This window comes from Rhinoderma darwinii, chromosome 5 (assembly GCF_050947455.1).
Source record: "Rhinoderma darwinii isolate aRhiDar2 chromosome 5, aRhiDar2.hap1, whole genome shotgun sequence".
Taxonomy (NCBI): Eukaryota; Metazoa; Chordata; class Amphibia; order Anura; family Rhinodermatidae; genus Rhinoderma; species Rhinoderma darwinii.
Window position 1 is genome coordinate 211,564,831 of NC_134691.1, and position 26,451 is coordinate 211,591,281.

The 26,451-nt window shown below is 42.6% G+C and overlaps 1 long non-coding RNA gene across 1 annotated transcript; it reads right to left on the minus strand.

Moving 5' to 3' along the window:
• Positions 1 to 20,052: 20,052 nt before the first annotated feature.
• On the minus strand, positions 20,053 to 20,658 carry LOC142652840 (uncharacterized). The gene is made up of 3 exons (XR_012847942.1): positions 20,571 to 20,658; positions 20,419 to 20,479; positions 20,053 to 20,318 (listed from the first exon to the last, which is right to left on the minus strand). It is a non-coding gene; the product is annotated as an uncharacterized LOC142652840 (long non-coding RNA).
• Between the last annotated feature and the right edge of the window lie 5,793 nt (positions 20,659 to 26,451).

A 26,451-nucleotide genomic window follows, 5' to 3' on the forward strand; every position in this document is an offset into this window, starting at 1 on the left:
GCAGTCGCATGGGCTGAAATATTATCCCAGGAGGCCGTACTGGAGGAAGAAGCAGGGAGTTCTGGGTAAGTATTAACTTTTTTTTGTTACGGGTTTTTGAAGTTAAAGGGGTTGTACGAGATTTATTTTTTTTGTACATTTAAAACCACATTGCACATATTTACAGTTGCATAATATACTTACCTGTGCAATCTTGCTTCTGTTCTCCGCTCTGGCTGCTTTTTTCTTCTGATCACATGACCTCTGACGTCATGTTTTCAGCCTCCTCCACTGTCGTGTCGTATCCCGATCACATGGTCTCGTCCCAGAGAGACCTCGGATGGTATACGACATGTCACTGGTGACGTGTCGTTTCTGCATGTGCTGGTTCATTAGTGCCAGCCCAGCCGATGTAGATTTTCACTGTGAGCGCGCCTATGCGTGTTCACAGTGAACAAGGACGGCACCTGCGTAGGACTATCCCAGTCTACGAGGTACAGTGTCAGCACCGGCACTTTTATATCATACACTGCCAAAGCCTACACATAGTAGGCTTTGATAAGGGATTATCAAACACACGGCACACGGGCCGCATGCAGCCCTTGAGGCTGTTATCTGCGGCCCGCGGGACACCGTTGCTCCCTAGGACCGAGCGGGACCCAAGGAGGAGCCTCACAACGCTAGTATAGTCTCTGCACCGATGTCAGGCGATTCCACAGAGTCCAGGAGCAGAGCCTATAATAGTATACTGTATAAGATCTTCTGGGGTCCTGTATCTAAGCCTACATTGAGTTAGGCTTAGATACAGGGTCTAACAAACAGTGTCACACATGGACCCTCTATCTAAGCCTAACACAATGTAGGCTTAGATACAGGACCCCAGAAGACATTCTTTTTATTCCTGTATAAGATTACAGTGTTTTGGGGCCCTGTATCTAAGCCTAACATGTGGTATTCTTAGATACATGGCCCATGTGTAACCCTGTCTGCTTGGGCAATGTACCTAAGCCTACCTGGTGGTAGGCTTAGATATGTGGTCTAACAGACAGTATCACACATGGGCAGTGTATATAAGCCTCCGACGTCTTCCTTTTTTGGGGGGGGGGGGGGGGTTTATGTGTTTTTTACAGGTTGGGTCCTTGGACTACATCAGATTCAAGGACTACTTCAATGACACCTTTTTTATTTTGAATAAAATGGTTAACCAGTGTTGTGTGTGTGTTTTATTTCATTACAATATTCTTGCTATGTTCTTCTAACTTATTTAACCCCTTAATGACCAGCCTATTTTAGACCTTAATGACCAGGCTATTTTTTACGTTTTTCCATCGTCGCATTCCAAGAGCTATAACTTTTTTATTTTTGCGTCGACATAGCTGTATAAGGTCTTGTTTTCTGCGGGACAAGTTGTATTTTTTAATAGCACCATTTTGGGGGACATATTATTTATTGATTAACTTTTATTAACTTTTTTTGGGGTGGGATAGAAAAAAAATCTGAAATTTCGCCACTCTTTTTTGCGTCCTAAATCTACGCCGTTTACCGTGTGGTATAAATAACACAATAAGTTTATTCAGCGGGTTGTTATGATTGCAACGATACCAAATTTGTATAGTTTTTGTATGTTTTACTACTTTTACACAGTAAAAACGCTTTTTTTTCAGAATTATTTGTTTTTGTATCTCCATATTTGAAGAGCCGTAACGTTTTTATTTTTTCGCCGATGCAGTTGTATGAGTGCTTTTTTTTGCGGGAAGACTTGTAGGTTTTATTGGTACCATTTTGGCGTAGATGCGACTTTTTGATCACTTTTTAATCAAATTTTTTTAAAGTCAGGATTCACAGAAAACAGCAATTTTTCAGTCGTTTTTTATTTAATTTTTTACGGCGTTCACGGGTTAAGTAATGTAATAGCTTTATAGTCGGGGTTGTTATGGACGCGGCGATACCAAATATGTGTAACTTTTTTACTTTATTTTGTTTTTTTAATAGTAAAGCAGTTTGTAAGGGGAAAAAGTGGGTTTTTCATTTTTTTTCAAATTTTTTTTCTATTAACTTTATTAAACTTTTTTTTAAACTTTTTTACTAGTCCCACTAGGGGACTTTAATATGCGATTCTCCGATCGCTATTATAATACACTGCAATACTGTATTACTGATCTAGCAGTCATTCATTACAGGCAGACCTGGGGCCCTTTATTAGGCCCCCGGCTGCCATGGGAGACACAGACACTCGGCGATCTTATCGCCGGGTGTCGGTGGGATGAGAGGGAGCTCCCTCCCTCTCTCCAAAACCACTCAGATGCGGTGCTCGCTATTGAGCACCGCATCTGAGGGGTTAAACGGGTGAGATCGATACTAATATCGATCTCACCTGGCAGAGCAGGGACGCCCCCAGCCCTCAGCTACCTCTGGCAGCTGAGAGCAGGGAGATTTGACAGCTCCCTGCTCTGCTTACTTATTCCGATGCCGCGACGTAAAAAGTCTATGGCATCGGAATAAGGCCCGTTAGTGACCGACGTAAAAACACTATGGGCCGGTCACTAACGGGTTAAAAATGTATTACTAGTGCATTATTAATGGCCACTGTCTGACAGCGTCCATTACTAAGGCTTCATGCACACGAGCGTGTCCAATTCACACGTGTGAAAAAGTTGCGTCAATCCGGTCCGTGTGTGTGCGTTATGCATCAGTGTGCTTTTCGAGTGTCATGCGTTATTCACGCACTCACAAAGCCAGCCCATTTATTTTTTTTACATTTTCCACTGAATTGATGCGTAAATCACGCACCAAACACGCGTGTGCGGTGCGTGGTTTTCACGCACGCATTGACTTCAATGTGAGCGTAGGTGCATGATAACGCACCAATAGAGGACATGCAGTATGTTTCACGCAGCGGACTCTCGCTGCGTGAAAAGTCACACATGTGTGAACGGCCCCATTGAAATCAATGGGTCGTGTGTGCTGTGCGTTTTTTCAACACACAGCACACGAACGTGATTCACGCTTGTGTAAATCGTGCCTAAGGCCCCATTCACACGAGGGTGAATCACGTCCGTGTGCTGTTCGTTGAACCCACGCATAGCACACGCGACCCATTGATTTCAATGGGGCCGTTCACGCAGCGAGAGTCCGCTGCGTGAAACATACTGCATGTCCTCTATTGGTGCGTTATCATGCACCTACGCTCACATTGAAGTCAATGCGTGCGTGAAAACCATGCACCGCACACACGTGTTTGGTGCGTGATTTACGCATCAATTTAGTGGGAAAAAAAAAGATGGGCTTTGTGAGTGCGTGAATAACGCATGCCACTTGTTAAGCACACTGATGCATAATGCACACAAACGGACCCGATTCACACGTGTTTCTCACACGCGTGAATCGTACACGCAAGTGTGCATGAGGCATAAGACGGGGCTGGACGAACGCTAACTAGCATTATTACCCTGGTACCCACCGCCACCAGGGGTACTGGAAAGAGCATACCTGGGTAACATCCAGTAGCTGACCATTGGTAATACTGTGGTGGCCGCAGTGCTGGCTGTTATTATTAGGGCACGTTCAGACATGGCAGAGTTTTTACGCTTCAAATGTTGTTGCAGATTTGGGGCAAGTATGCAACGAATCTGCACCAATATTTGCAGTTTTGACAGGTAATTCAGACGTTTCAGAAAACACAGCGGACTTGCCACAGATTTCAGTTTTTGCATTGCAAAGGCTGAAATACTCAGTGAAATTCCACTTCTTCTATGCAACAGACAGTGCATGCTGCGGCCAGAAATTTCCGCACTGCAGCCTATGGTCCGCAGCGTAGTTTTCAGCAACGTCTGAACTAATTCTCCTAAAAATGTGTAGAAACCAATTTAAAAAACGTCCGCTTGACAATTCCACTGTGGACTGTTCGCAGCGGAAATCAACAGCTATTCCGCCACGTCTGAACCTGCCCTTAGGCTAGGAAAGACCAAAAACAGTGACACTTCACACCATGCTAATGGCAGCCTGCCAGGTTATCAGAAATGGTGGTGACGGCATGTCCTTCTTTTTTTATTATAATTTCAAGTCCTCTGGGTGTCATGAGATTGACACGGAATTGTCGTCTTCCGAACCTGACATGTCGGACTCAGTTACCCAGAGATATCCATTGAGGACAGCCCGGAGCAATAGGCCTCAGGGTAGAGCTCAATCACGTCCCTCTCAAAGAGGGAGAAGTAGAGGACGAGCCAACAATAGGGAGGGTTTTTTAGGCAGAAGCCATCCAATTTCAGACTATCTCCTGAGGAATGAAAGAGATTTGTAACTGGTGACAGTTCCAATAGGGATGATGAAATGCAGATTATTAATTTGTCAGTAAGACCACTAACCACTGATGAGACCAAGGTTTTAAGTAAGGGATTGTCCTTTGTTCCTACCAATGGGTTTAACCTATTCGCTTGGGTTAAAGATCTGAACCTCTTTATTAGAAAGCTCAAATGGGAAAAAAAATTCAAGACCCATGACAAGCGCCAATGTGAGGAATTGGGAATTCTGGAAGAAGATCTTCCCCATGTTAGGATGATGGGGGAACTTTGGGATGAGGGTCAGAGGGAAGTGGGGGAGGGACCGTTTACTGATTTGAGGCTACCCTCAACTAAGAATCCAGCCCTCAATGACAACACCCTATTGGATGTTTTCCTGAAAGTGGTCACTGACCAGCTTGCTAAATTGGAACAGAATCAATATCATGCCTACAATTTAACATTAAATGAAGCATCGGTACTCCAGACTCTTGAAAATGACTCAGAAATAGTTATCAAACCCTCGGACAAGGGAGGCAATGTTGTGGTTCTTGACCGGAGTCAGTACGTCACCATGTGTATGAATATCCTAAGAGATTGGGGGTGCTATCAGACCTTAGTTGACAACCCCACACAAAGATTTCAGGTTGAACTCAAGAATATTCTTGTGGATGCTAAGCAATCCAAGATCATCAATGATCAGGAATTTGCTTTTATATTGGGTAATTGCCCACAAATGGCTACCTTTTATAGCCTCCCCAAGGTTCAGAAGGGACTGCATCCCCTTAAAGGTCGGCCTATTGTGTCTGACATTGGGAGTATCTCCCAGAATGCCAGTGTATATGTCGACAGGATACTCAGACCCTTTGTTGTGGCACTTCCATCGTATGTGAGAGATACGATGGAGGTGATGAGAAAATTGGAGGGCATTAGGGTTGAAACCAACATGCACCTTGCGAGTCTGGATGTGGAAGCGCTCTATAGCTCCATCCCGCATACCTTGGGTTGTCAAGCGGTGGAATACTTTCTCCAGGATATAGGTATCCAATTCCATGCCCACAACCAATTGATTCTGAAATTACTGAGATTTGTGCTGGAACACAATTTTTTTCTCTTTGAACGTAAGATTTTCCATCAGCTCAGAGGAGTGGCCATGGGTAGCCCTTGTGCTCCCACCTATGCCAATCTCTATCTGGGCTGGTGGGAGAAGGAATTTGTGTTCAGTGACGCTATGGAGAAATACATGTCCCATATTGAGCTATGGCTGAGATTTATTAATGACGTGCTGATCGTGTGGTCTGGAACAATAACTGAATTCAACGAGTTTGTTGCAGTCTTGAACATCAACGAGGTGGGTTTGTTTTTCACGTCAGAAATTCGGGAGAAGAATATTACCTTTCTTGATGTTAGGATTGTGAAAACAGACTTGGGTTACATACGTACTGAAATGTTCAGAAAGGATACTGCAACCAACAACCTTTTGAGATGGGATAGCTGGCATCCTGTCCCTCTCAAAACTGGTATACCGAAAGGGCAGTACATTAGGGCTAGACGCAATTGCACCACAATTTCTGATTTTAAGACCTCGGCGAGTGGACTGAGGAATAGATTCGAACGGAGAGGATACCCTAGTCATGTACTGAGGACAGCATATCAACATGCGCTGGGTGCAAATAGGGACTCTCTATTGAACCCTAAAAAACACACTGCACAAGAGGACACTATGAGAGTGATAGGGACCTACGATGCTGCTCATCGGGATGTCAGGAGGATTCTCACTCTCTATTGGGATATCCTTAAATCCGATCCAGATGTAGGGAGCCTGGTTGGTGACAGACCGCTTATTACTTTTAAACGGGGTCGTAATATCAAGGACAGAGTGGTGCATAGTCATCTTGAGACAAAAATCAGTACCTGGTTATCATCAAGCCTGAAAGGCACTTTCAGATGTGGGAGATGCAAAGCATGCAGTTCCATTTTGAACATCCGAACCTTTAAGAGTTCAACCACAGGTGAAGTGTTTGACACTAGATCGTTTATCAACTGTTTAACAAAGGGAGTTGTTTATCTGATAACCTGTACCTGTGATATACAGTATGTTGGCAAAACCAGACAAGAGTTCAGACGAAGGATCCGAGATCACATCTGTGATATCAATAGAAAGGAAGACACATCAGTCTCTAGACATGTGTGGGAATGTCATGCGGGTGACCCTAGGGTCCTTAAATTTCAGGGGATGGAACACATTGATCCACCGGTACGAGGGGGTGATTGGGACAAGAGAATTTTACAGAAGGAAGCACAGTGGATTTTTAGGATGAAAACGGTTGGTCCACTAGGACTTAATGAGCATCTATCCTTTCTTCCGTTTCTGTAGTCCCGCACGCTGCATATCCTAATGGAATTGCATCGGTCCATTCTTTCATCTGAATATGTACCTGGTACTGGCTCCGGTTGTTACCTGCACTAAATAAGTAATTTATTAATTTGTATTCAACGATATGCAGTGGAGTCTCCTGTATACCCTGTGTTCTACTACCTTCTACCCTGACTGACTATATATCCTAATAGGAATATCTAGATACTCCTTAGCACTAACAATTTATCTCTTTTTAGGCGTGACATGGATGTATCTAGGATGCAGTCTGACTTTCAGTATCTGTTAGTCTCTCCTATCCATCTATTATGCATTCTCTCTTGCAAGTGTGGGGCTGTGGGGAACTTCATTATGGATACCTGGTAGTGTTATCTCCTACAGGTTCCAATTTAGTTCCCTTGTCTATACATGAGCTGTTACTTTCCTCTGCCACACTTTCCCTTAGCAACTGGTGATGCAATCTGCATCGCTGTGATTGGCTGTGATGTCATTAGGGGGCATTCCCTCTTGCAAGTGTTGGGCTGTGGGGAACTTCTTTATGGATACCTGGTAGTGTTTTCTCCTACAGGTTCCAATTGCCTATACATGAGCTGTAACTTTCCTCTGTCACACTTTGACACTTACGCTGTTGCTGCAGCAATGTATATATGAGATCGCCTGAAATTCCCCTAGCAACTGGTGATGCGTTCTGCATCGTTGTGATTGGCTGTGATGTCATTAGGAGGCCGGTCTATGTCGGTGGGCGTCATTCTGGCGTTGTGACACACCGATTGTTCCTGGCTTTCCGTCACGCCTCTGAAGGAGGTGGGGCTAGCCTATAAGGCACTCGAGTTTCTCCAGCTCGTGTTAGACCAGCTATCAGTGTCTCAGTGCACGCCGGAGAATACAAAACAAGCAGCAGAAAATGTGCTGTTCGGCAGTTCATTAGTAATAAGCAAATTTAACCCCTGAGGACGCTGCCCTGTAGTTACAGGGCTGCAGAAACACGTTGGGACGTTGCTTTACTGTGGTAACCAGACCACATCTACATTTGCTTAGGTCCCCTGTGCATGTCCAGAGTGTGGCACGTCTGTTTCTATGTGCATACAGGACATTCCAAGGAGGCTTGTTTACCTTTGCATCGCTATGGCAAGTGATTGAGGAGCACTACTGCTACCCTTATCTTGTGTCATATCGATTGAAAGGTTTTTCAATATCACCTGTTTCCTGACATTTATCAGGGACCGTGGATCTGTGTGCCTATGCCTACACTCGGTACTTTTGGCATTTAGTGCCCTATTTTTAATACTATACGAATAAAACTACTTTTAACGTTTTTCTAGGCAGGACTATACATTTGGGGCAAGTATGCAACGAATCTGCACCAATATTTGCAGTTTTGACAGGTAATTCAGACGTTGCAGAAAACACAGCGGACTTGCCACAGATTTCAGTTTTTGCATTGCAAAGGCTGAAATACTCAGTGAAATTCCACTTCTTCTATGCAACAGACAGTGCATGCTGCGGCCAGAAATTTCCGCACTGCAGCCTATGGTCCGCAGCGTAGTTTTCAGCAACGTCTGAACTAATTCTCCTAAAAATGTGTAGAAACCAATTTAAAAAACGTCCGCTTGACAATTCCACTGTGGACTGTTCGCAGCGGAAATCAACAGCTATTCCACCACGTCTGAACCTGCCCTTAGGCTAGGAAAGACCAAAAACAGTGACACTTCACACCATGCTAATGGCAGCCTGCCAGGTCATCAGAAATGGTGGTGACGGCATGTCCTTTTTTTTTTAATTATAATTTTAAAACCCACACAGGGTTTTATTGTAAGGCAGAAACTAAAAATCTGCATCAAAATTACTTTAGCAATTTAGAGGCAGATTTTCAATTGACAGTGTTGTTTTTTAAATTTTTTTCTAATTTTTTTGCCCACCTTTTTTTTAAGCCGTTGAAGCAAATTCAATAACCGCAGACAAAAAAACATTTTCTATTGCGTCATCTTACTAAACAGGATTTTACAGACAAATCAAGTCATACGTCGCCCTGATAAATTCCGTGAGTATTGAGATTTTTTTTTTAAAAATTTAAATTTTAGAACGTTTTTTGAATAAATTAGCAGTTGGATCTAAGATGTATATGCAGTATAAAGCAAAATCATCTTCTATATTGCAAATAACAACTTCTATCATGTATTTTCCTATACTATTGTTCAACATCATTTTTACGTTCTTATAGAATGCCGTCTTGCATTGTGCGTGGATGCACCACAACCAGCAAAAAAAAAACAACCTTCTGTCATCCTGCATGCCTTCCCTTGGCAGCCGGAGCGTATAAGACAATGGCTACTCCAAACTGGCCAGGACGTGGTACAAAAAGTGTGGAATGGAAAAGTCAATGACACTTATCGGATGTGTTCATTACATTTTTCTAATGATTGTTATCGTTATGAAGAAAGTCGTAGAATTCTTCTGTTCGGGTACTAATCAGTCTCAACCGGCAGGGATAATACGCTGAGTTCGTACGAAAGGAATCACACCACACAGAGTCTGGTATAAAGTTCCTCACTCAGCATCAGGAGAGGCGTCACTGATTTATTAGACACATTTGTTCTATATCCCCTTTCTCCTTGGGGCGGGTTCTGTTGACCACAATTGGGACACTCCCACGCAGTTAGAATTCCACCGTCGCCATTATAGGGCGGTGGCTGGACACGTTCTTTGTAATACACATATTTGATGATTTTACCCTTTCTGTCTCGTATTTCTTGCTCAGTAAACTTGTCTTTAGTTATGGCTATGGCTGTTCTTTGATAAACGGGGGGACTGTGAAGGATGGAGTGGACAGAAAATTATTATAAACATTAACTTCTGTCCACTCCATCCTTCACAGTCCCCCCTTTTATCATTATTTTCTTCATTTCTTAACCTAAGTGTGTCCGTGCTCTGGGAAAGGGGAGTAAAAGGATTTTTTCACCAGTTTGAGACGAGCCTCCCCTATTAGGAGACCCCCCTTTGTAGCTGGACTTAAAGAGTCGGTGCACACCCTACACTATCTATTCATCTTCAGAACAATAGTCTCGATAAAGGGTGGTTGTTCTCATGGATGGAGTTGGTAAAAGTCCTTCAATTTCTGAAGAAAACATAAAAGTGGGAGTTACTTCAGTTATAGTTTTAGTCATTAATTTCTTTATACATGGTAATACACAACAAGCAATAACTGCGAAAAGCACTAGAAAAATTAAGATTACAATCCCAATTTGGGCCAGAATTTTCTGCCATCCGGTTAACCATGAGAAATACTGATCCCATGGGTCTGTGAAACCTGAATTTCGTTTTAATTCCTCGGATAAAGAAACAATCTGTTTGATTGCCATGGTTACTTTGCCGTTTGGTCCTGTGTTATCTGGAATAAAAGTACAACAGGTAGTACCTATCATGGCACAAACGCCTCCTTTTTCTGCTAGTATCATATCAAGGGCCATACGGTTCTGGAAAGTCATAGTAGATGTGGGTCCTAACTGGTCAGCTAGACCTTGTAAAGCGTCCCTAGTATAGTTAACAAACCGTTGCTGGTTGTAATAGATATAATTTATCCAATCTACATTTTTGTTAACTGTGATCATAGGGATTAATGATTCAAATCCAGCTGCTACCTGATCCCGGGCCTTGAATTCATCTGGGACCCCCCTTGGGACTCCTATAGCATCTATATACACATGGGGGTCAAAACTTCCTTTCAGATCTCTTTTTTCCCTTGTAAATATGTGACTATTTTGAGAGGTGGTCTCTTGGGTCTCAGAGAGTATATGAAAAGGCATGATCGCTTTCGCCAGGGTGCATTCTCCCTTCCAGTTCCCTTCTATCCGCCGAACTGTTTCTAACTGTATACCATTCAATACTCCTAATCCCGTTCCTACCCCTCCTAATAGCGGGTCATACCATTCTCTTTTTTGTCTATGACAGCTGGGGGATTCAGGGAAGGAAATATTGAAGTGTACATTCTTTTTCTGCTGTTGGGTTTCAGCGCTCTTACAAGTGTGTGGGATTCTTTCCAGACTTTGTACTGTTATATGTGGCTTAAAACTATCTCTTAAAATTGTTATGAAGAATACAAAATATCTTCTATTTCTTATTTGGCTATTATTCATACATAATATCATCCCATCAGTTTCTTTTATTACAATCGTAGAGTTGAGCCTCTCCTTGTTGCATCTTTCATAAGTCTTATTTATCATTTCGTTTCTATTTTTACTGGTTGTATATTTCTGTCGATACTGTAAATCTGGTTCATAACAACAAAACCACAGCCCCGGCGTCTCTTCTTGTATGCTAATGTTGGCTGTTTTGTCTATGTGAAGGTACACAGTCCCTCCATGTGGCCCTTTTTTCCAAGTCCCTTCGGTTGTAGTCACATTTGTAGTATAACACGGGGCATTGGCCTTACAGGTGTAGTTACCCTGCTTTCTATCCACTGTGGCATTCGCCCACCCTGTCCTGAACTGTTCCAGTGATTCTGTACTGATTACGTGTACAGGAGTAGCAGTTCTGCCTTTTTGTATAAGAGCACACGCAACAACCGCCGCAACAACCGCAAAGATCTTCATTCTTCTGGCTGAAGAACCTTTTTACAATGACTGGCGTGAATCCAGCTTGCCTTTCCTTCGAGCTTCACTGAGGTGCTTGTAACGAGCAAAACTTGAAAAGGACCATCAAACCGTGGCTCAAGGCTCTTCCTCACGTGTCTTTTGACAATGACCCAATCTCCTGGTTCTAGCTTATACGTCCCTTCAACTGAATCAGGACCTGGAATGGAAGCAAAGACTTGTGCATGCACCTTGGTCAATTGTTTGTCAAGCGTTGATACATAATCTGTTAGTCTACCATACTGCATTTGGAGCACCTGTGGAAAATAACATCCTAATCTGGGAGCCGACCCAAATAAGATCTCATATGGGCTGAGACCTGTTCTTTTTGTGGGCGTGTATCTTACTGAGAACAAGGCTAATGGTAGACACTCGGTCCATGGTTTCCCGTTTTCTACCATTGCTTTTTGGATTTTCAATTTGAGAGTCCCATTTAGTCTCTCAACCTTCCCACTGCTTTGTGGATGGTATGGTGTATGTAGGGCTTGACTTATGCCTAGAGCTGACAACACATGGTTCATGATTTCACCCGTAAAATGAGTTCCTCTGTCTCTCTCGATCATCTCTGGAACTCCATATCTGCACACCACCTCGTTGATCAGTTTCTTTGCTGGGGCTACGGCTGTAGCTTTGGTTACTGGAAAAGCTTCTGGCCATCCTGAAAAGAGATCAATACAAACAAGCACATACTCCTAGGTACCAACTTTGGGTAGTTGAATATAGTCTATCTGCAGTCTCTGGAACGGATATATAGGTCTGGGTGTGTGCTTCTGTGGTACTTTTACAGTTCTTCCAATATTATGTGTTGCACAGATCATGCATCCTTGTGTAAAACTGCTGGCCATCACACTAAACCCTGGAGCATACCACACCTTGTTTACCAAGTCCATCATTGCCGTTTTTGACTGGTGTGTCTCTCCATGTGTTATTTGGGCCATCATTGGGAACATTGTCTTAGGCAGGCACAGTTTATTCTGGCATTGCCAGAGGCCATCTTTTCGTAGCGTTGCTCCTTGGGCCGTCCACTTGTCTTTTTCTTCTTTTGTTGCTTGTCCTTGAAGTTTTTGCCGTAGTTCCGGGCTTACAGCTGGTCTTGTTTCCTCTGGATCTTTTATCTGACATACGGCTGCTAACACGGGTAGCTTCTGTGCTGCTTGCTTTGCCGCTTCGTCTGCCAGGGCATTTCCTTTTGTCTCTGGTGAACTCACCTTAGTGTGAGCTTTTATCTTTACTACTGCTACTTCTGTGGGTAACATCAGGGTCGCCATCAAATATTTTACAAAGTCTGCATTCTTTACAGGTGTACCTGCAGAGGTCAAAAATTGTCTTGCCCTCCATATGGGGCCATAATCGTGTGCAATCCCAAATGCATATCGAGAGTCAGTGTATATATTTGCTGTCTTTCCTTCTGCATGTTGGCATGCTGCTGCCAGGGCCTTAAGCTCCGCTTCTTGTGCTGAGCGGGACGCTGATAAGGAGGCTGCTTCTAGGACTACATCTTCGGTGGTTACTGCATATCCTGTAAGAAAAGATCCTTCTACAAAATACCTTGAACCATCCACAAAGAGTATTAGGTCTGGGTTTTGGAGTGGGGTATCTTTCATATGTGCAAAGCCCACTGTTTCCTGGGCCATAAGGGCCATACAATCATGTTCATCAGTTTCAGGCAAAAATTGTGACCATACTTTACCTACGTCTTCTCCCCCTTGCTCCAAAGGCAGTAAGGTAGCTGGGTTCAATGTAGTACAGCGGTGTAAAGTAACCTGCTCAGGAAGAAGAAGAGCACAGGTTAATCTCAAATGTCTTGCAGTGGACAAATGCTTAGGTTGTACTTGAGTTAGAATAGCAGTAATATCATGTGGTGGAAATGCCAGGACCAAATCTGAGGCCTTGTTTAACATTGAATTTACAGCAATGATAGCTCTCACACATGATGGGGAACCTCGGGCCACAGGGTCTAGTCTAGCTGAATAATATGCTACCGGGCGCTGCTGTGGTCCATGACTTTGTGTGAGAACTGCAGTGTCATGTCCATTTTGTTCAGTACAATACAAAGTATATGCTTGCGTAGAGGTACTCCATGGATTGGTGTCACAAGCCGCTACCAAACACAACTCCTCCTCATTCAGCTGATAATGCAGAATACTTTGAGAATCTCACTTTTATCAGGTTCTGCAAATACTTGATTAATACAAAAACAAATAAAAATAAAACATTCCCAAAAACTTTACATCAAATTAACAATGTCCAGACAAGTTTTGTTTTGCCTTCTCCCTCATCTAAATCCATAAAGACTCGTGTGAGTGATGTCACATCCTCCTGTGTAACTTTGCTGGAGGGGCATGGTCTCTTACACATAAACCAAAATTGTACCTGATCAGTTCCTTCACCCTTCCCCCCTTTGTGGACTCTGCGAGAGTGATGTAGCAGAGTTCAAAACTACATCTCAACATAACACTAATTTAACCCCCTGTAATGTACAACAGCCTGAAACAAAAATAACTTTTTCCTGACAAAATACATTTGATCTTTACAATGACATAATTTCTATATGAAATAAAAAATAGAACAATTGTAGTTAGTTATTCAATAAAACAGAAAATATTATCTCTGATCACATTAATTACTGCAAACCAATAAACAGTATAATGGTGGGGGCACATACATTTTCAAACCCCCGTGTCTCACAGTATCTGTAGTTTAATACATCTGAATTAACATCAAAACACATGAAATCTGATCACATCATAACACATAAATATCGTAACTTTTATAACCAACAGCGCTTGCGCAAAAGAGAAGAAATGTATTTAGGTTTGTAGACATTACTGATATATATATATCTCAGCAGTGCATATTGAAATCCCTTTGTCTCATCAGCCCTGCAGACTGCACCCAGTCAGCCCCCCTCCTCCTCCTCCCAAACACAGCACACTTTAGGGGGGGAGGGGAGGGAGGGAGGTCACACACTCATTTCTCACAACTTCTCACAATCTTAACACTTTCAATGCCGGCAAAACAACATACGTATCTGCAATCATTTATCACACCATTGTACAGGAATTATCTACGTTAATGTTTAACAGTACAATCTGACGGCCACCATCTCTATATTATGATGACGTGTTGTTTCATCAGTGAACTAGACTGGAACTTCTGTAAATAGAAAAAACACTACAAATGACAAAATTAACAAGGTGATTATTTCATACTGATTTGGTTGGGCCGGGCGTGGCCACACCCTCCGGAGGGGGCTTATAAAATCCACCTTCTTGTGTGAGTACCGGATATAACGGAACAACAGGTGTACCAAGATGGCCTCCTGGGGCGGGGAGTGGTGCCGAAGGCGTGGCATATATGGGAGGATCGGGGCGTGGAAAGTGACATGATACACAATATTCAACTTGGGGCGGGTTCTGTTGACCACAATTGGGACACTCCCACGCAGTTAGAATTCCACCGTCGCCATTATAGGGCGGTGGCTGGACACGTTCTTTGTAATACACATATTTGATGATTTTACCCTTTCTGTCTCGTATTTCTTGCTCAGTAAACTTGTCTTTAGTTATGGCTATGGCTGTTCTTTGCCAAGCTAATGCTTCATCTAACTTTCCTTCGTCACTTAATCTTCCCTTGTTTTCCCTAAGAGCTGCAGCCCATTCTTCCATCTATAAATATGCCACATATGTGCATAACTTTCTTACTATTTTCTACATTCTCCTTGCCTTCTCTTTTTTCTACTATCTCTTTTGCGGTTAATGAACCACATTCCTTTGCCTGTCTTTTTTTTTTTTTTTTAAACACATTAAACATACTGTTCTATATTTAACACCGTCCTGAGAATGAAACCTTATTCTCGATGTTTCTGAACACAAAACTCTGTCGTCTTAATGGTATCAAACTATACCCTGCGACTAATTAAATTATTACACTTACACCTGTCGTCTTAATGGTATCAAACTATACCCTGCGACTATTTGTCTCTGTCGTCTTAATGGTATCAAACTATACCCTGCGACGAATTAAATTATTACACTTACACCTGTCGTCTTAATGGTATCAAACTATACCCTGCGACTATTTGTCTCTGTCGACTTAATGGTATCAAACTATACCCTGCGACGAATTAAATTATTACACTTATACTTATCACCTATGCCGGCGAGACGCGACTATCTATACTATGATTCTTGGAGCCACACAGCGGGTTAACTCTCTGTCGCTGAGAGTGTGGCCGGGATCGACTCCAAATACCTCGGTATCTTATCACCTGCTCACTCTCCCACACGGATAAGAGCCAATATTCATAAACATGAACTTAACCTTACCGTGTTTTATTTGAAGCTGATCAGACTTCCTGGGAGCGTGGCTGGCGATTCGATGTTGAGGCGTCTGGGGGTCGTCGATCACGGAAACGGCTTATCCCTCGAGTGTGGCCCCACGTCGAGCGCCAAAATGTTCGGGTACTAATCAGTCTCAACCGGCAGGGATAATACGCTGAGTTCGTACGAAAGGAATCACACCACACAGAGTCTGGTATAAAGTTCCTCACTCAGCATCAGGAGAGGCGTCACTGATTTATTAGACACATTTGTTCTATATCCCCTTTCTCCTGGGGGTGGGTACATGTTATCACACTTTTATAAAAGCACGTATCACTGTAAGCCTCTTGTTACTTTGTGTCATCCTTGGATAGGTTCACCCTTATCTGGTCCTTTAGATATGTCTTCATAGTTCATAGTTTGTTCATACCAGGAAGTGACTTGTTATTTTATTAGTGCGTAGTCCCTGTTCAGGGGCCATCTTGCCACGTATACTTATCTAATCCTATTACTATTGCTTCATCACAATTATGTACACAACTCTATAGTCTATATTTTATTAAAGAAAGAAAATTATTATAAACATTAACTTCTGTCCACTCCATCCTTCACACTTCTACCAAATGCACTTCCTACTTTATTTGCATCGACAAGCATGACAGATACACAGCCAATGGAAACCATTTCTATTTCAAAGACTATAATACCGACAGGTACAATGACTACAGGATCATCTGTATATCTATCAAATTGTTTGGCAAATTCTACAAGTACAAGTACCACAGTGTGTTATACCAATCCATCTACTATGACACGTGTCAAAGTCTGTAGCATGTTCAAAGTCAATTACCTCTGTTCTAGGCTCCAAGACAGCAACAACGCAATCAGAACACTACTCAGAAACCAGCAGTCAGTCTTTTAAGAAAAACAGAAAACACATCATACTGTAATTTGCAGCCCAGAAACTTCTCATGTACAAAAATCCTCAAATTCAAGCGAACATTCCAAGCTAGTTTCAACTAGTAAAAAAAGTAATGTACTTGCTGAAGGTCAGAGAAGTGAAATGCCTGTATTTCTAAATACAGAAATGTGTATTTAACAACGTTCTTTTGCTACACAAACCATTTCTTCACCGTTTATGAGGAATGCTTCTACTCAAACAAAATTTAAAAATCAACACAATACACTATTATCTACTCATTTGCCTGAACCGGATTGTGATGAAACCATTTCAATTCCCGATCCACAAGAATTATTCGTTACTTCCCCGCACAAGTCCTTTGAAGTGCAACAAATCATGCATAATGTTTCAACAGGTTTTACAACATCAGAGGCGGTTGACTATGATTTGGAAATTAGCCAAGAAACTTTAGACAGTCAGGAAAATATTATATATCCGACTGAAGCATTACAACCGATTACGATTGTTCAACCAAAGCTGTCTTTTAAAGAAACGGCTTTAGGAAACATAAACGACGATAAAAACGAATTTGAAAACAATCCCAAGTTTGGATCTGAGGACACCGCTTTATCTCCAATTCTCAGTAATATCGATGAAGTTTCTAGAGACAATACCGTTGAAACTGTTGATACAGAGGACAGAGAGGCAAATGTCAGCCAATATACTTCAAGCTATGTTGAGGAAAAGGACCAAACTTTTGAATTGTCTGGTAGCGATAAAGATACTAGCGATAGTTTTTGGGTGGACAGCGATGAAGGATTAGACATGCCAGATGCATTTCAGCCTTTGATTCAAACTTTTGGAGATGTTTTTTCTGAACCAAAATACCTTGTTTTCGAATCATGTTTAAGAAAACTGTTTCTATTGATACCATGTCAAAACCGAAAGAAATATAATGCACCTCTAGTAAGTTTAAAAAAAATATTCAATGGAAGTCTGATGCAGGAAAGGACATACCACACAACTTTGGGAAAGTCAACCCAGAGATGCTAAAAGGGCAAGAGGCAATGTCCTAATTTCCGCTGTTGTACTTTTGAGTGGATCAAGTTTCTTAAAAATGCAACATTTTTTAGGCATTTTAAATATGAGATTTATTGGAAAGTCCTTGTATTATCAACAGCAAAGGGATTACCTTTTCCCTGCTATTGATTATCAGTGAAAGAACAAGCATCAGTTCTTTTAAAAGTAAAAGAATGTCCTGCTATCCTTACTGGTGATGAACAATGTGACAGCCCCAGTTTCTCAGCAAAATATTGTATATATTCTGTTATGGATATCCCTTCAAAGAAAATCTGTTCATTTACAGTGGAGCAAGTTTTTCCACCAAACACTTCTGTGTCATTAGAGAAAATTGGCTTTGAAAAAAACATACAATTTATTTTGGAGAATGGCGTTGAAATAAAGATTATCGCTACTGATCGTCATGTTTCTATTAGAAAACTTTTGCGTGAAAAATATCCACAAATAAATCACCAATTTGATGTATGGCATATAGCAAAGTCAGTTGGCAACAAAGTTCTCACAGCTTCAAAATCAAAGAAAGATAATATACTGTGTCACTGGGTTCAAGCCATCAAGAACCATTTATGGTGGTCAGCTCGATCGTGTGCCGAGGATGGAAATGATCTGGTAATGAAATGGAAATCATTACTTCATCACATACATAATGAACACGAATGGACCACTGATCACTCCTACAATGCTTGTCTTCATCCTCCACTCTCTGAAACTTTACTACAGGATACTAAATTGTTGACAAAGAAATCTTTTGCATCAGAAACAATAACTAAAATAGTAGAGAACAAAGCATTGTTGCAGGATCTGAAACAAATTAATTATTTTTGCCATACTGGAGATTTTGGAGATATACCATAGCGTGTGTCTGAAATATCGTCCAAAAATAATTCATTATTTCATGGATGCTATGGTAGAAAGAAGTCAACTTGCAGCTATTGATCACAACAGAAATGTTGATCGTGTACAGGCTTTGGTAAAGAAGGCCTCAGTTTCAGGAGATCCTGTAGGAACAAATAGACACTGATTTGAGTATTCCAAAGGAAGAAAAGCTTGGGTGTTGAAAGCGTTGTATGAACCAACATCTAACAATTTAATTCCTGAAATTTGGGATTATATTGTGCATTTATTTCGGAAATAGATTGTCAGCAATTGGAGCTCACGTCGAAGTGAATTACCACATAACATTGCGCCAATTCCAAAACCAAATAGAGAAGAGATCAGAAAACATCGAACACGTTTCTAATAAAAGGAAACTACAAGATAGTTTGAAATAACTTTTTGAGTCAAAATTGGTCATTACATGTTTTTAATATGTTACAATCAATACAAACTTTGTCCTTTCACAAATAAATTCTTATTGTGAAATATAAACTTTGTGGAAAATCCAGTTTTCTATTATTAAATCTAGAAATTCAAATGTGTTGATAGATTTCCAGTAGAGTATTCTTCATAGCACTGAAAGCCAGTATATGTCCCATTAGGGTCTGGAAACGTTGCCCTTATTTTATTCACAACACATGACGGTATAGGAATTCGATGTGCACGTCCAAGGACACCATAAATCAAATTTGTAAAGCGACGGTAAGCGGCCAGGCGTAAGTTCCTAAAAAGAACCATTAAAATACATTTCTGCATTTAATTTTTTTATGCTAAATGCTTTGTGCATGCCAGAGTAGAATCGGAAATAATGAATATAACTGATATTGTATCGTTACATGTGAATTGCAGAGTGAGTTTGGTTGCTTCCACTAATATTGTATTGATTTAGAAACAAAAAAATTGTAATCTTGACTGCCGGTTATCGAGTCAGTAAAAATAGATAATCATTTGTGTTCCGACTCCAGTGGCATCCGTGGAGGGCCATCGAGGTCGTACAAGCGCTACTTCATGTCTTCTTGATCACTGTGAATCTCCAACAATTCTTTTAGTGGCAATCCACAGATACAGCATCCTATTCGGCCATTGTAGCAAATGTCAGAATAGTATACGGTATCTGTCACTAGATGCTACTTACGTGTCCACGATTCAAAGTAGGAAAGAAGACATGAAGGGGAAGCAGCACTCGTACGAGTAGTTTCAAAACAGCTGGTCTGTGGGGGTCGCGGTACTTGGCGGGAGTTGTACGAGGAACAATCATAATTTTTTACATAGAATCATCATCATTTGGTTTGTACAGGAAAACCACTTCAAAATCGAGAATCCTTGCATATTAAAGTATATTGACATACTTACATTTCTTTACATATGCATAACGCAAGTTTTTTCAAAAAACATTTATCAACCAATTTTACTTATAAAATGTTTAAATTCACACCATAGGTGAGCAACCAATATCAAAATAGATAGATGAACAAAGAGAACATATAATAAATGTAACTAAAATACATACCTATTTTCATTTCGTGTAAATTGAATCGTGGTTAGTTGAGTATGGAATTGCAGGAGGTCAATTAGTCTTTCGGGAGATAAGACTTTGGACGTAAAATCTGCAACATTACAAATGCAATCAGAATCCTGCATGAATCTGGTTATACATTCAAATGATTTGCAACAAATGCTTTCTTCGAGCGTTGGCATTATTTTACATTGGCTGCAATGACACCAATTGGTGTTTTGGAGTCTGCCTTCAAAAACTACTGGTGGCATTGGACGTTCCTCCTCCACACCCCATTGTGGGTCATTTTGAAAACACCATGGATCAAGATGGTTTTCCTCGTCTATACGATCTCTAAGTCTCTGCAGCAATGCTTGAAAAGCCTAAACATTTAAAAAAAAAAGGTAGATGAAAAAAGTACTTTACAAGGAAATTCAGAGATAGTGACACAAAGCACTCTAGTTTTTTAACTAGATAACTTACAGGATTGCTTGGTTCATTCACGTGACCTGGAACGCTACTGTTCTGTTCTTGTGTTTTCATCCTGTAATAATCAAAATATATCAAGTATATAAAATATGTTGTAGATTCATTTTAATTTGATGATTTTACACTCTAAGTAGAGAATAACATACTGTAGATTGATCCTCCTCTTCTGACTGATATGATGATTCCTCATATTCGTCAATGGTTTCTTCTTCTAAATCACACTTGGAATAAAAAAAAAATATTTTACTAATGTGAGGTAAAAAAAATACAAAAATAAAAATGGATTTTGATCCAGTTGCTATGTGAGCCTCTATGAAGTGGGGTATCCATAGGGTGAAAGTGGTTGCAAATGCAAGCAGGCAACAAAGCCAGTGTGGTGTTGTACAACCAGGACAAAAACATTTAGATTTACTATGGTAAGTGGGCCATTTGGAATCTAATACATGTGTATCTGTTACTAGAGTAAAAGTATATTTACCCTCTTCTATCTGGGCACAGCCCCCTGCAAGGTAGTGACATATCAGCCCCTTATAGATAGTGACACACAACCCATTATTGATAGCGACACACAGCCCCTTCTAAATAGTGACACACAGCACCCTGATAGATAGTGACACAGCCCCTTATAGTGACACACAGCACCCTGATAGATAGTGACACAGCCCCTTCTAGGTAGCAACACACAGCACCCTGATAGATAGCGACACACAGCCCCTTATAGATAGTGACACAGCCCCTTCTAAATAGTGACACACAGCACCCTTATAGATAGTCACACAGCCCCTTATAGTGACACAGCCCCTTATAGATAGTGACACACAGCACCCTGATAGATAGTGACACAGCCCCTTCTAGATAGTGACACAGCCCCTTCTAGGTAGCAACACGCAGCCCCTTATAGATAGTCACACAGCCCCTTATAGTGACACAGCCCCTTATAGATAGTGACACACAGCACTCTGATAGATATTGACACAGCCCCTTCTAGATAGTGTCACACAACCCCTTATAGATAGCGACACACAGCCCCTTCTAGGTAGCGACACACAGCCCCTTCTAGATAGTGACACTGCTTCATGTCTCTAGATAGTGTCACCCAGCCCCTTATAAATAGCGACACACAGCCCCTTCTAGGTAGCGACACACAGCCCCTTATAGATAGTGACACATCCCCTTATAGATAGTGACACACAGCACTCTGATAGATAGTGACACAGCCCCTTCTAGATAGTGTCACACAGCCCCTTATAGATAGTGACACACAGCACCCTGATAGATAGTGACACAGCCCCTTATAGATAGTGACACAGCCCCTTATAGATAGTGACACACAGCCCCTTATAGATAGTGACACACAGCCCCTTCTAGGTAGCGACACACAGCCCCTTATAGAGTCACACAGTCCCTTATAGTGACACAGCCCCTTATAGATAGTGACACACAGCACCCAGATAGTGACACAGCCCCTTCTAGATAGTGTCACACAGCCCCTTCTAGATAGCGACACACAGCCCCTTCTAGATAGCGACACACAGCCCCTTATAGATAGTGACACAGCCCCTTCTAGTGTCACACAGCCCCTTATAGATAGCGACACACAGCCCCTTCTAGGTAGCGACACACAGCCCCTTATAGATAGTGACACAGCCCTTATAGTGACACAGCCCCTTATACATAGTGACACACAGCACCCTGATAGATAGTGACACAGCCCCTTATAGATAGTGACACACAGCCCCTTATGGATAGCGACACAGCCCCTTCTAGGTAGCGACACACAGCCCCTTATAGAGTCACACAGTCCCTTATAGTGACACAGCCCCTTATAGATAGTGACACACAGCACCCTGATAGATAGTGACACAGCCCCTTCTAGATAGTGACACAGACCCTTCTAAATAGTGACACATAGCACCCTGATAGATAGTGACACAGCCCCTTCTAGATAGTGACACAGCCCCTTATAGATAGTGACACAGCCCCTTCTAGGTAGCGACACACAGCCCCTTATAGATAGTCACACAGCCCCTTAAAGTGACACAGCCCCTTATAGATAGTGACACACAGCACCCTGATAGATAGTGACACAGCCCCTTCTAGATAGTGTCACACAGCCCCTTATAGATAGCGACACACAGCCCCTTCTAGGTATCGACACACAGCCCCTTATAGATAGTGACACAGCCCCTTCTAGTGTCACACAGCCCCTTATAGATAGCGACACACAGCCCCTTCTAGGTAGCGACACACAGCCCCTTATAGACAGTGACACAGCCCTTATAGTGACACAGCCCCTTATAGATAGTGACACACAGCACCCTGATAGTGACACAGCCCCTTCTAGGTAGCGACACACAGCTCCTTATAGATAGTAACACAGCCCCTTATAGCTACACACAGCCCCTTCTAGTTAGAGACACAGCCCCTTCTAGGTAGCGACACAGCCCTTCTAGTTAGTGAAACAGCCCCTTCTAGTTAGTGACACAGCCCCTTGTAGATACCCCCCACAAACACACCTTACCTTTATGTAGATAGCGCCACACTGATTCTGGTCCACAACGGATTGCTTCATGTCTCTGCCTCTGTCTCTGTCCAAGCAAAGCGAATACCGACCACAGTAGGATTCCACTCCTCCGTTGAGTTACAATAGCGCTAGGTACAGGTGGGGGGAGAGGTAGTGTGACATCTATGGGTGCCAATAAAGATACTCCTCCTCACAGCGCAAAGTGCATGTGAGGAGGAGGAATGGTACATGAATTACAATAACAGATAATTACAGAATTACAATAACAGAGGGAACATTAGTGGAGAGAGACAGGAGATAGAAGAGGGTGGACGAGGGTTAGGGTAGACAGGAAGAGGTTTCTAGACTTGAAAACGGAAATAAAACATTAAAGAGGCTCTGTCACCAGATTCTCAAATCCCTATCTCCTATTGCATGTGATCGGCGCTGCAATGTAGAGAACAGTAACATGTTTTTTTTTTTTTTTAAACGTTCATTTTTGGTCAAGTTATGAGCTATTTTATATATATGCAAATGAGCTTTGAAATGGACAACTGGGCGTGTTTTTTTTCGTATGTCCAACTGGGCGTGTATTATGTTTTTAACTGGGCGTGTTTACTTGTTTTACTAACTGGGCGTTGTGAATAGAAGTGTATGATGCTGACGAATCAGTGACCAATCAGCATCATGCACTCCTCTCCATTCATTTACACAGCATAGTGTTCTTACTAGAACGATGTGCAGCCACATACACAAGTGTCCATTCTTAGGACGCAGATACTATTGAACACTATGGCAGAGCAGGGATATATCTAAATTCCACAATCGGCTTGCAGCCTATCATGCCGAGACAGGATCCCTGCACAGGCTGGCGTGATGACGTCACTGGATCACGCCGGCCTACATAAGGATTCCGTCGGCGTTGATCCGCTTAGTTCGTCGCGGGAATATGATGTTTTTTTGTTTTATTTATTTGGGGGTCGCTATATGACACTATCTACAGGGGGGGGGGCTGTGTGGCCTTACCTGTTAGGGGGCTGTGTGTAACTACCTGGGAGGGGGGGTTGTGTGACACTACCTGGAGGGGGGGCTGCGTGGCACTATCTACAGAGGGCACTAAATTTATGGGGGTACAAACAGGAGGCCTAACTTCTATATGGGGCATAAACAGGGCCTAACTTGTATATGGGGGCACAAAGTGAAATTTTCTGCCATTTTACTGCTGCTGTGAGTTCCACCGCAAAAGGGGCCCACTAATTCTGTGTCGCCAAAGCGCACACATAAACCTCGAGCCGGCACTGATAGTAAGCATTTAGACCCCACAGATCTTTATTCGAATTAGAGTGAAAATGAATATCAAAATGTTTTCCACTAAAATTTTAAATTTTTTAATTCACACAAGCGATAAAGGAGAAAAATCACCCCAACATTTGTAAAGCAATTTCTCTTGATTACGGCAATACCCAACATATGGTCATAATCTGCTGTTTGGACACACGGCAGGGCTCAGAAAGGCAGGAGCAGTACTTGGAATACAGATTTTGCTTGGTTTGGTTTTTGGGCGCCATGTCGCATTTGCAAAACTCCCGAGGTACCAGAGTACAGTGGAAGCCCCCAAAAAGTGACCCCATTTTAGAAAATACACCCCTCAAGGCATTTATAATTTCCCTGGGGTTTTACAGGTATTTCAGTTTATAATCTGGGGGAAAATGCAGGGGCGTAGCTGGGTGGGGGGATTTTGGGCAGGCAGGGTATGTGCCCCGGGAGCAACTAAGAGGTAAGGTGGGTTGGGCGCCAGGGCCGCACCGTCCATGACGGCGGAATGCGGCCTCTCTAAAGGGGGCGGCGTCACCCCCTCCTGCACTTTAATTGTACCTGTGCCTTTCAACGATGCAAGCGGCACGATTACTTCTTTGCTATATGTGGAGCACTATCTACAGGGGGAGCTATATGTGAGGCACTATCTACAGGGGTGGGCTATATGTTGGACACTATATACAGGGTTGGGCTATATGTGGAGCAATATCTACAGGGGTGGGCTATATGTGGGGCACTATATACAGGGGGAGCTATATGTGGGGCACTATATACAGGGGAGGCCATATGTGGGGCACTATATACAGGGGAGGCCATATGTGGGGCACTATCTACGGGGGTGGGCTATATGTGGGGCATTATCTACAGGGGCTACATGTGGGGCACTATCTAGAGGGGGACTACATGTGGGGCATTATTTACAGAGGGGGCTATATGTGGGGCACTATATACAGGGGGCTACATGTGGGGCACTATCTAGAGGGGGGCTACATGTGGGGCATTATTTACAGAGGGGGCTATATGTGGGGCACTATATACAGGAGGCCTATATGTAGGGCACTATCTACAAGGGGGCTATATGTGGGCACTATCTACAGGGGGCTATATATGGGCGCTATCTACAGGGGGGGCTATATGTGGGGCACTATCTACAGGGTTCTGTATGTGGGGCACTATCCACAGGGGCTCGTTGGGGGTCACTATCTACAGGGGGATCTATGTAGGGCTCTATCTACCAGGGGCATGGTGTGTGTGTGTGTGTGTGTGTGGGACACAGTGTATGCCGCTATTATTTTTAGGGGCACAGTGTCTGGCACCATGAGAACTTTATCTTCATTTATAGGTGCAGAAATGTTTGAAAAGTGAGAAGCTGAAGACATCTGAGCAGCAAACTGCAGAAATGGCCTGTGTCCGGGAGAAGTCATCATAAATTGAGCTGTATTTGTGCTGGTATTGTATATATGTACTGAGCTTTGTTCTGGTGCTGTATATATGTACTGAGCTTTATTCTGGTTCTGTATATATGTACTGAGCTTGGTTCTGATGTTGTATTTATGTACTGAGCTTGGTTCTGGTACTGTATATATGTACTGCCACGATCTGTGGGTATGTGGACCCACTGGGCAGTATGACCCTAGCGGGATAGCAGCTGACCAAACAGGGTACCAAGTAAAGTCTATAGTCCGAGCAAGGGTACCTGTGATAATCCAGACAGTAGCGATGGCTAGGCTCAGATGGGACCTTGGCAGCAGACACCAGGCGTGGTGTAACTCGACTCCAACTCTTTAAGGCACAGGAACAAGGCAGTACGGGATACAGGTAGCAGGAACGGGAACACTGGCAACAGGAAAACACCAAGGGACATTTGCTAGACTGACACGGTAGTGGAGCACAAACTGGAACCGAGCAAAGAACAGTGACCACCTGGCTTGACGGGGGTTCAGTCGTTGGGCCGACTGGAGATAGGTAAGGTTCTTGTGGTCCGTATATATTAGGATGGGGTGAGCTGCGCACTCTAGTAGATGTCTCGACTCCTCCAGAGTCAACTTGATGGCCAGTAATTCCCAATCTCCAATCGTGTAATTGCGCTCTGTGGACAAAAAAAGTCTGGAATAGTAGCCACATACTGCCCTCACTTTAGAACCTCTATGGAACAGAATTGCACCTGCACCAACAGAAGAGGCGTCCACCTTCAACGAAAACTGTAG